The 12,656-nt window shown below is 40.8% G+C and overlaps 1 pseudogene; it reads right to left on the bottom strand.

Moving 5' to 3' along the window:
- Positions 1–12,128, bottom strand: LOC119738597 (annotated as a pseudogene).
- Between the last annotated feature and the right edge of the window lie 528 nt (positions 12,129–12,656).

The following is a 12,656-nucleotide window of genomic DNA, read 5'->3' on the forward strand; positions in this document are numbered from 1 at the left end:
GAGACAAACAATGTTCGTTGTCACAGGTTACGAATGCGCAGTTGGAACTCTGAAAAGGCTTATTGACATTATGCTGATATACATTGAACCACTCTCCAGAGGGCGCTATTCAATGTATCTGTTCACTGTACACAGAGTTCCATTGTGAGTAACCAGTATTGTAGTACTCATACTGATAGAAATGACTCATACTCAGACAAAGTACTCATACTCATACTTGTCATGCCAGAATATGCGTACTCGTACTAGTACTCAAGGCAAAGTACTCGTATTTGTATTTGAATTCATGATGACGAAGTACTTCAATGTGTCCTTGTGCCCATGGCAACGTACTCGTACTCAAACTCAGGATGACAAAGTACTTGTACGTGTACTCATCGCGAAGAACTCACGCTCATACTCAACCACACGATGACAAAGTACAAACTGCAACACTATAAGTAACGCTACCACCTACCATGATTAAACCGGTTAGATAATTTCCACGTACAATGTAGTTAGCTGGGAAGTATCCCGTGTGACCGTTTAACTCTCCATCGATCCAATTCTCGTCGATCTTACTGACGATGCTGATGATGTCGCCCTCCTGAAACCCCAGTTCGCCCTCGTTTTCTGCCTCAAAGTCGTACAGTGCCTTGCAGCGTTCCTTCGTTGCCGTTACAGGTACTGAGAAATTGGAAATATTACAAAATCAGTTGAAAAATTTGTTCAGTTTGTACAAATTTGCAAGGTACCAGTTACAACTAATATACATCACATGACAGTTGACAGATGGTTGGTTGGTGACCTGTTTTAACTGAGCAACATTTTCTGTCCAGTTTGAAAGCCTATAGGTTGCAAACCAGCGAATAAACTGCCATAAACCTCAGTGATAATTACCTGCACTTCTAAAGATCAGGACAAATACTCACAAGTCTCTATAAAGTGCTTGAGGCACACATCAAATTAAAACTTATTTCATCATCTTTCATTTCATCAAGTTTCGGTGGGTAATCCAATGAGTTTTGGGAGAAAATCCCATCCAAAGATGATTACCCCTAAAAGTAGTCCTGAAGTCCATCGCCATTTTGAAAAACGATGTCTATGCTCCATTGCAAAATAGAGCAAATTTAGGGCCTACTGGTAATTTCATGCCAATTTCGTCCTCATCACGGCATGGACCCTTCTGTTTTTTTACAAACCCTCAAGTTCACGGCCCACAAAATGCTTCAATACATGTAGCAAACAAATTGAGGGCATTCAAATGGTGATTTGGCCAGGGAAGGCAATTTGGGGCCTATTTACTGGCCTGCAACCTTAAGCAAACTGTGTGCTGAGCTGGAGCATGAGATCCCTGTTGACTTACCTGGTGCGTTGTAATCCACCGTTGACGGGTACGCGTCGGTGTCGTCTCCGTCACTGGAGTCTCTCTTCGTGGAGTAAGAGTTGAAAGTACTTCTGGGTTTGCGTTCTGATTTGGGTCGACTGCCTGCCTCCTCAACCCTGGAAAACATCACAGAACATTGAGAAGGATGGTAACTGACAAGTTTGGGTATTATAGTCAGTCTGTCACAAGGCCATCACAAGGCCATCACAAGTCATCACAAGTCCATCACAAGTCCATCACAAGTCAATGACAAGTCCATCACAAGTCAATCACAAGTCAGTCACAAGTCATCACAAGTCAATCACAAGTCATCACAAGTCAATGACAAGTCCATCACAAGTCATCACAAGTCCATCACAAGTCATCACAAGTCCATCACAAGTCCATCACAAGTCAATGACAAGTCCATCACAAGTCAATCACAAGTCAGTCACAAGTCATCACAAGTCAATCACAAGTCATCACAAGTCAATGACAAGTCCATCACAAGTCATCACAAGTCCATCACAAGTCATCACAAGTCATCACAAGTCATCACAAGTCAATCACAAGTCCAGCACAAGTCCATCACAAGTCATCACAAGTCCATCACAAGTCATCACAAGTCCATCACAAGTCCATCACAACTATATTACAAGTCCATTACAAGTCAATCACAAGTCTATCACAAGTCATCACAAGTCATCACAAGTCTGTCACAAGTCCATCACAACTCTATTACAAGTCCATCACAAGTCATCACAAGTCCATCACAAGTCAATCACAAGTCAATCACAAGTCAGTCACAAGTCCATCACAAGTCCAGCACTGTTGGCATACCTTTCATTGAGTGTTGAGAGAAGGCTTTCCAAGACCTCTGCAGACTGTTTGTGGTATTCTAGCTGAGCCTCGGCTAACGCTTGAAGCTGTAACACCTGCTCAACCTGTTAAAGAAATCAAGGTGCATTTTCAAGGATTGCATTAAAACAATTAAATTACATGGCAATTTAAAGAATATCTTACACAACAGAATTAAAAAGGAAACCGTCAATCTCTTCACCCATACAATGTCGGTATAAATTATTCTTCCATGGTTGAACTGAGAGAAATATCAAAATAAATGCGAAGAAATACAAAGTGAAAAGTTGTTCTTGAGACTCAATGAGTGGTATCTGATTGAGTAGTAAGATGCTCTAGTGCATCTTGGCTCATCTTTGCTCCGATTTGTCAGGTACTTACATCACTCTCAAGGAGGTTCCTCATCCCATTCTCAGCAAGCTCCTGAGATTCGTGAAACTTCTCTTCTGCAAACTGGATTTCTTCTTCAGGAATTGTGCTTCCTGCAACACAAACAAAAACAAGATTGATGAGAACAAAAGTCAGACATATTGGCTCAGAATTATCCAAGATGCCAGTATTTTCCTGGTGTGGAAATGTAGTATAATTGCTGCATCATGCAAGCATGCATTAACCCTAACAGAACTCAACCCATCAAACCCCAACGGCATGTTTAGTGGGAATCTGTCAGGATGGGTACAGTACCCTTAAACTGACAGTCTTTTACATTGGGTTGGCACACCTCCAGAATCAAAGATAGAAATATGTGTCAGCAGTTTCCCATATGGTGTTGGAATTTGCCAGGATGGGTATGGTTCCTGGTACATCATGCTAGGGAGTTAGAGTTAATCCGTCACCATGTACACAATGAGTCATAAAGAAAGTGACCAAATTAGAAACATATTTCAAAAAATATGTGGCTCGCTCTGTTTAATAAAAATAGGGGTAAAGTACTTGTTATTGACTAGTAACTGTGAAAATTTCACGTAATTTGCATACTCTATTCCCAAGTAATGACTATTTTGATACAATGATCCAACATTCAGTTGTCCACCACTGATCATTTATCATTCTACAAACAAATAAATACCCATTAAATACCATGAAACATAAACGTTTTCCCACCTCCATGAGTGAATGGAAAAACGGACAAAAATCGCCATCAATATTTCAGAAAAAAAAAAGAGTGGACTTGTTCCTCGTAATCGAAACACAACTCTGACAGTAAAAATACTGTTTCAGTCTTGACTCAAATGATCAAAATCTCATTTGTATTTGAATGCCTGTGTGTAATCTGTAATTCTCACTCAGCTCAATAGCTTCCAATGGCATTCCATGGAGCTACATTTTGTATACTTCATTCGTCTATTAAATTTGATTGCTTTTTCAGATTTTTTTGTATTAATCCAGGTTTTTTTTCCAAAATGGCGGGCAGAAGCGATTCAACAACTGCTTCACGAACGAACAAATCATACACAAACATTTCTTCCATGAAATGCTGTTATTATCCTCGTCCAAGATGTTTAGATTATTTAAAACATGGCCCATGAACGCCAACTTTCGTGAAATCGATCGTAAGTTCATTGCGTGGCCGCGCAATAGGTTTGTTGCGTAAGTCCTACGCATGGCGTAAGTTACGCACTGTTTTTTGTGCAATCAGCTGCATAACAAAGTTCCGTATTTATTACAACTCACACATATTTAAAACTTAGACTTTCTCAATTTTGTCTTCGGAAAAAGTCACTTTTTACACTTTTCTGAGTTTGAGTCCACACAAAAATGATTTGGGTCTATTTCTTTTCATCATCAATGCAATTGAATATTGACCAACAAAATGAGCAAACAGGCTCATTAATATGTATGAGATGTAATGAATATTCATGATACCTCCATATATACAAATTCATGTTATTTCTGACAGAATCAGCTACAACCAACATTAACTCTTTGCCAGTAGTTGTCCTTCTTTAGTAGACACGATAATTTACAACAGTTACAAATTACATTCTAAAACTTGTAACACAATATGTCTTTTGATGTTAAAACTAAAAGCACTCTTAAACTTTACCATTTTGGGGCCAATCTGATCATCTTCCAAAGCAATTTTCTTTTCTTTTTGAATATTGTTTAGGTTTTATTGATAACATAAATTGTTGTATTTCATCACCCAGTTAAACAGACATTTTTGGTCTTTGGACTGTTGCTTGATTTGGATGTGCTTAAAATAAACTGAAAAAAATGAAATGAAAACGGAATGATAATCTCCAATCAAGAAAACATAGCAGCTGGCTTAAACATGCAGGCAAAGTGAAAATGCTGGTTACGTTTGTTCCTTCTATGACATGCTGTTAGTGTTCCAAGCAGGATGTTTAAAAACAAAACATGCAAGTTTCATGAGGACGTTCCCGTGAAATGCCAAACAAAATAAAGGAAGTAACATGCACAAGCTAGCATCAAAACCAAAACAAAACAAAAACTGCAAAATGACAAAGTGAACTCTAATCCAGTTTTGATTTTCAAAAAAATGACTACCGAGCTTTAGAAATCTGGGATAATATATTTCAAAATAGCGGTGTTTGGTATAGCAACGTTTCACTGTATATGAGAATGTAATTTCCAGTAACCCTGCTTAACCCTTCTGTTAATGAGCATTAGCCATGTCTGAATGACATGGCTACGACTAACACTAGCCCACATGGGAAGTGGCTTCATCTGCTTCCATAGGTGCAACTAATGTATTAGCCGTAGCCACTTCATTCTGACGTGGCTTTACGCTTTTATCCTTTTCCCTTCATTTTCGACTCTGCACCCACGGCGAATCTACAAATATATAGCACTACTGTCTACTCTATAGCCCAGACTGCTGGCCAAATTTGATACGCTTTAGGCTGACAATCCATGTGTCCGTTTTTGATGTGCGTATTGCGTTTTGCATACCAGTTGCGTATCTGCGATGCGTACTCTGAAAATCCACGAGTACGTATTTCTCGGCACACTTGACTGACGTAAAAGCTCATATTCCCACAATGACTGGTCTTAACGCAGCAGGGATAGCGCAATGCGCAATACAGGTACATGGACCTATGTATGAATGCACATTGCTTATCAAACAACTGATTTCTACATGTTCTACACATCAGGAAGTGCGCACTACGCATGACGGACACACAGATTTTTGGCCTTATACTGTCTTTTCTGAATCCTCAATCAATTCTGATCTATTTCACCACAATATTTTCTACGAAATGCTACGCTACAAAATCGGTGTTGACATACCACCTGCTGCTGAGAGGAACCGACGAAAACGTTTTTACGGGTACATGGAAAGTAAAAATAGAAACATGATGTCATCATAGGATTATAGACCAATGGGCTCTTCGCACAAGTACCCCCTCAACGGTAAGAAAGGGAGAGTTGGGGTCGGGGAGACGACCGGGAGAGACATTTGAACGCATTGCCAACGACGCCTGACGCCACAGGTAGACACTATGGCTTTGTGCACATTGGGAATGAAAGTAGTCAGGGCACCATGCGCTATACGTAGTGTGCCCCATCCACTGGACTATCGAAAGTGATCAAATAGCTCCCTCTCCTGTTTGCGCATGGAGACCATTAATCTAAACAGCCGTTGGATTCCTTTGTATTCAGTTTGGTCGTTTTTTTTATCCCGGAGGCTGTCTAGACCAATCCTGAAGGAGTAGACGTTTATTAGGGACATGTAACTGATTAACTAACTAAAACACACTTTTATAAGATGGAATTTTGCGTCGGGGTGATATAAATCAAATCAGGTTTTGCCTTTCACTGACGTTTAAACACTGTATACTCGGTGTGTTACCCACTGAGTATACAGTGTTTAAACGTCGTGGAAGGGCAATTAACCTAATTTGATTTAAAACACACTTCAAAATAGAACGTCATGATAGTACGATACACGTACAGGCTTTCAAGCAGACCCAGGTGAAGAAGTAGGAGAAAAGTAAGGTCAAAATTTACAAAAACCAACAGGACAAAAGTCGGATTTTGGAGGACAGACTCAGGATAAAAGTAGGACTGTAGTGGGCTTTCAGGGGTAGTTTTCGTTGATACTCGCCCATGTCCACAGCATCATAAGCCTCATTTGGCATGTTCTGTACTCACAACACTTGTGCTCCATCCTCAACTAAGCTCTTGGAAGTACAGTTGCAGTACTCCTGCGCCCAAGCCCTTCATTGTGTGATTTGACAGTGTGTAACACTGCCATGAAAGTTTTCAATGAGATTAAATTTGTTCAGAGTTATGGGACAAAAAAATAGAAAAAAGTAGGAATTTCAAGAAAAAGTAGGAAAAATTGGAGCACGGTAAAAAAAAAAATCTAGGAAAAGTAGGAATACTTAAAAGCCTGCACGTACATGTGGACTGAGGTTAATCTATTACATGGACATTTATCACAGTGGTAAATCTTAAGCATCTAGCATTCTACAACACACATTCACAATATTGTTGTAGGGAAAGTACAAGGTAATATTGTGCATTAACAAAGGTCAACAACACTATCTATTCTCATTTTTGAAACTCACAGACAATTTCGCTTATTGTTAGTTCAAACTTGTAGTGAGCTATGGGTGTACACTATGGGTGCTAAGGGACCATTCATGACGAGTCTAGGAACTAGACTATTGACATACCGACCAAACCTGCTAATGCTGATGAGTATGTAGATGATGCACAGTGAAAAATGAAAGTAAAACATTAATACAGTGAGTGGTAAAAAAAAAAATGATGTTGAAATCAAAGGTGTTGAAAATTCCTTCACAGCGACGTCAATTTACAGGATTTAATGATTAAACTCTTCTATTAGAGACAGTTAGGCCTATCGATCAAAGTAACAAAGTTCAGTTCCCGATGACAATATCCACTTTTGGAAACAATATTTGGCAGATCATATTGGCCGCTGAGTGAATATGGTTGACACAAAGTTCAAACTTTTTCTCGATTGTCTAAACTAAGTCCTCAAAAAATCTAAACCACAATTGAAGGCTTACAAGGAACACTATTTTAAATGCAATTTTTGTTTTTCTTTTAGTGCAAACAAATATTATACGCATTGTACAGTATGTCCAAAAGAAATGTCCGTCTGACTATTTTTGAAAACCATGAAGTCCAATTTGAAAAGTTTGATTGTGTAGATACTCCTTAGCCTTGGCCTCAACCCCGATGAGTTTCATCTAATTTCAGTCACGCATCACTGCACACTTGTCAATTGATCACAACAACATTTTGGGACACTGTGACCAAGTTCCTTGCCTTAATCAATTTCAGTGCTGTGTTAAGTAAGCTGTGTAAAATCCTGCATGTTGTGAAAAGGGCTGCAATTGGGATTGGAATCATTTGCCTGGCTATCAGTCATCACGGCAAGACCTCGGTTTAATGCTCAAGGGCAAATGATTCCAATCCCAAACCTCATCCGCCTTTTTTTCACAGACACTTTTTTGGGACATACTCTATGACAATTAATAATCATAAATTTAGTGTCAGGTTAACAATAACACTTTGGAAGTCTAATGGTTTATTTTTGTTTTAGTTATGATTTTAGTAATGTAAGATGATTTGATATGATGGAGTTGAGATAATCTGTCGCCTACCTTTTGCTTGCTTCTTCTTTTTGTAGTCAAAGTCAAGACGTCACCCCTGTAACTTCTTCTGATGGTGCTGTAGAAATGAAACATTGGGGAGAAAGTTAATGTACTGTTTGACAAGAGACATTTGCACATTGCTGTAAGGCTCCTCATATAAATTATGGGTCAAAGCGTGACAAATTTTCGAGTTCCTGTTATCTCTGAACGTTGTCATTTGCCGTTCAAGTGTCATTAAGAATGACTTCAATAATTTGTTGGGTAGGTTGTCTGCTTCACATAATCACTCTTGGCGGACGACTGCATTAACCCTAACCTTCCCAAATCCTCCCAAATCCTCTTTGCAAAATGGAGGATTTTGCAGGATTGAGGCTGTTTGGCAAAAATGTGTGGCTGAGTTTGGAGGATGCACTGTGTCAAGGTCTTGGGCCGGGCCTTGTGTTTGTTTATGCTCAGCTGTGCATAAATTATACTTGAAGTCCTCCGCACTGCTCCAGGATGTCACTGGCTCTGCCTCAACATATTGACAGTGAATGCTGGAGGATTTTGTAGGATTGAGGCAGTGATCATTCTTCCACGGATCACATTCAAGAAATAATGCGAGGATTTTGCAGGATTGAGGCTGCATGCAATTTTGACATGGAGGCAGTTGGAGGATTTTGCAGCATCATCGCAAAAATGCCCAGGGAGTTAGGGTTAAGAATGACTTTAAACAATTTTGTATTTGTTGTGTAGGTAGTTTGCTATTCATAATCACTCGTGGAGGACGACTGCATTAAGGACTGCATCAGAATTATAAAATCACAGATGTCAGATTTAACAGGGACAGGAAAAAAGTGGACCCCAAATTTATCGAATGTCAAAAAGTACACAGGCATAAGGTACAACCCAAATCAACCAGTAATCGATCACTGGTCTTCTATCAATTTTTTTCCAGATTGGCCACAATTTGTGCTTGAATTTCCCCGCAGGTGGCTGTGCAACACAGTCCTGCTTCTATCAAAATCAACCAAATTCTGTCAGATTCTGTAAGATGGAACTCACGTTGATCTCTTTCAGATCTTTGTTCTTGAGATGATCCAGGGGATCCAGGAAGTTCTGTCTGACGTTCAGATCGAAGGCGTCCTTGACTTCAGAAAGTTGCCTCAGTGATTCTCCCATCTCGACCATTGCCGTAGCTGTATCCAAAAAAATAACCAAAACAATTTTTTTTTTTAATGATACCTATAAAAAACAACATTTTATTGTTCTGTTGTTTCCACCAAAACTAAACAGCTGTGCTAAGTATACCCTGGGAGCTGAGATTGTCTATGAAATGCATGGTCTATGAAATGCATTATTAGACAGAGTAAAAAAAAAACGGTTTCCCGTCTGCTTTTTTTTCCCTCCACCATGAGGTGAGGTATATGTTTTCATCGGCCTTGGTTTGTCTGTGAACAGGATAACTCAGAATAAATGCGGAGGCACTAGGCTCACGTGAATCGCGCACTCCGGACTCCTTCGACCAAAACATTTGCGAGCCTCGTCTTTAAGAACGCGTGAACGTAGCCGTGGCGCAACCTAAAAAATGGCTTTTAATTTTGTTTGCCGGATTACGCTATATGAGAATGTAATTTCCAGTAACCCTGGTTAACCCTTCTGTTAGTGAGCATTAGCCATGTCTAAATGACATGGCTACGGCTAACACTAGCCCACATGGGAAGTGGCTTCATCTGCTTCCATAGGTGCAACTAATGTATCAGCCGTAGCCACTTTATTCTGACGTGGCTTTACGCTTTTCCATTTTCCCTAATTTGTGCTTGAATTTCCCGGAACGTCGCTGTGCAACACAGTCCTGATTCTATCAGAATCAACCAGATAATGGGTGATGTTAGATTCTGTTAGATGGAACTCACGTTGATCTCCTTCAGATCTTTGTTCTTGAGATGATCCAGGGGATCCAGGAAGTTCTGTCTGACGTTCAGATCGAAGGCGTCCTTGACTTCAGAAAGTTGCCTCAGTGATTCTTCCATCTCGACCATCGCCGTACCTGTATCCAAACAAAAACAAAAACATAACAAAATCCATCTTTTTATAATACCTATAACAGGAACGATTTTATTGTCCTGTTGTTTCCTTCAAAATGAGAACAGTTGGGCTAGGTAAAAAAGTAAGTGTTTTTTCAGCAAAACGAAAACAATTCTCATAGGGATGCATGTGAATTGTTTTCGTTTTGCTGAAATAACACGTACATTTCTTTGTGATCCATGAACAGAACTTTAAAATGGTGTTTGTGTTCAAAATTCCGTAACTTGAAAAGCAAATGAGTGATGTGAATGATTCTTGTGTTAATACAAAGCCCATTGATTGGGTTTTCATATCCTAGATTTGGAAAGTGCTACAGGCAAGACTTCATTCAAAAATTGGTCCTGCCATTTGAGTTTTGTCTTTTTTGACTCACCTGAATATTGCAAATGTATGCATTTATAAATAAAAAAAAATAAAAAAATAAAAAGTGGGTGCAAAAAAGGCAGCGGGCAGCTATGAGAAACTGGTTTATTTCTTTACTTGGCCTTGCATATCTGAAGTGCTGGGCCCTACATAAATTACACAATACTCATGGTACTATGTTGGTGGATTGGAACACTGATTAGAGCACCTTTTTGAGAGCTTTTTGATCAGTCTACCACAGAAGGAAAAAGAATACATCTTGAAGCTTGCTCACCAAACGTCGAATCTTCTCCTAATTCTCTGCCGTTCTTCAGCATGACTTCTCTCAGGAATCCTACGGGTTGTTGAGGCTTGGTTCCTCCCTTGTTCTGACCACGGACTTTACTCATGGCTCTGTAGACTGTTCAGGAAAGACAACACGATTGATTAGGGTCAGCACACAAATAGAAGATCTATCTCTATTTGGTTTGTTTGAAATGAATACTTAGACCCGATTCAAACCGGTGTTCTATAGTCACCCCAAACGTAATTATTCCAAAGGTTACAATTAAAGGTAATAAACGACATTTGCAAACATCAACAAACAAAACTACCAAATTATTATGAAATACTTTACTTGACTGTAGGTGAATGACAGTCTCAGACATCCTGTGAAATCAGTGCACCTGGTGTGCTGTCATTTTTAAGAAAAGTGGAATTTTGGTATTGATTTCAAAAGATGGTCGGCCGACCATCGTTGGAAGAAACTGATTTGTCCAAATAGTGCCCCAATTTACCCAATTTATTTAGTCCACATTTTTTTTGCGAGCGGTTACACATCCGTGATTGGATGCAAGCCAGCTAGTCTGGTTCCCTGAGCTCAGGGAACATCACAAGATCCGGCCCAAGACCTTGACACAGTGCATCCTCATAAATCAGGCACACATTTTTGCCATATAGCCTCAATCCTGCAAAAGCCTACATTTTGCAAATAGGAGGAGCAACTATAGAATGCAGGGCCACGCCGAAGCAAGGTTTTTTATTTTGCCTGGAGGCGTGGATGGAATAGGAGTAATAGATATGCAAACCTGCAAAAAAGTGCTAAGTACAGCGAAGGAATGCACTGCACTTGTCTTCAAAGCTTCTCATGAAGGATCGGAAGGGAGGGCGTGCTTGTAAATGTGTTGGGGGCACTGTCTGGAGCGGCGGAGGCGCGGAGTCTTGGAGTCGCAGAATCGCGGAGACGCGGGGCACTGGAGTGCAGTGGCGGAGGCGCGGAGTCGCGGAGTCGCAGAGACGCGTACCGATAGAGGGCGCAATTCTCGGCGGAATCTTTTTGAGAACGAAGCATCCATATCCATTTTAAATGGGCGGGCCAATTAGGAAGGGGGGGGGGAGGGCGACGGGGCACTGTCTGGAGTCGCGGAGGCGCGGAGTCGGGGAGTCGCAGAGTCACTTTAATTGGGCGGGCCAATTAGGAAAAGGGGGGAGGGCGACGGGGCACTGTCTGGAGTCGCGGAGGCGCGGAGTCGCGGAGTCGCAGAGTCGCTTTAATTGGGCGCGCAAATTAGGAAGGGGGGGGGGGGGGGGAGGGCGACGGGGCACTGTCTCTCAGTGGTGGAGGCGCGGAGTCGCGGAGTCGCAGAGACGCGCACCGATAGAGGGCGCAATTTTCTGCGGCTCCACGACTCCACGATCGATTTTCAGAGGTAGGTCGACTGCGGTTCCACGCCTCCACGCAGCCGTACGGAGGCGCGGATGTAGAGTAAAGTGGCCCTGCATTCTATAGTTGTACCAAATAGGATTTTGGAGGATTTTGGAAGGTTAGCGCCAATGATGTTTCAATTTTGGTTCTTACCGGGATTGGGCTGAAGGTATTCTATTGTCTTGTTCACCAAATCATCCACTGTGTGACCTGCCACGTCAATTCTCTAATGAAAAAAAAATACATTACCCAAAGACAATGAGAAGAATTCAATCAGCATAAATAATCTCAAGCAATATTTGCTAATACTAAATGTGTTAAAACTTTTTTTGCTATGGCAGGAGAGATTCATACCCTGGACTCCGTTGCGTGTACACAACAGAGTCCAACCTGGGCTAGGACTAGGGCTAAGTTACACTTACAGCAGACAGGGCTCTGGAGTGCTCTGAAACGTGCAAAACAAAACGGGCAAAGAAAATGTCCTCAGTATTTCACCAACCAAGTTTGGAGACTCAATTCAATTTTTAAAGGAGATTTTTCTTGAATATTTTGCACATGAGAAGGAAGTCGAGTGATTTCAAAATGGGACTTAATACTAGACTGGTACATGTCCAACCATCATGACCATATGGTCCAACTATTTGAAAAGACTGACCTCTTCATTCAGTGTCAATAGTCTGGTGGCTTGACTTCGGAGAAATATGTAGTAAATTGAGACTAGTTCCCGCTTCATGCCACATGTTTC

This window comes from Patiria miniata, unplaced genomic scaffold, assembly GCF_015706575.1.
Source record: "Patiria miniata isolate m_02_andy unplaced genomic scaffold, ASM1570657v1 HiC_scaffold_10, whole genome shotgun sequence".
In the NCBI taxonomy this organism is placed as follows: Eukaryota; Metazoa; Echinodermata; class Asteroidea; order Valvatida; family Asterinidae; genus Patiria; species Patiria miniata.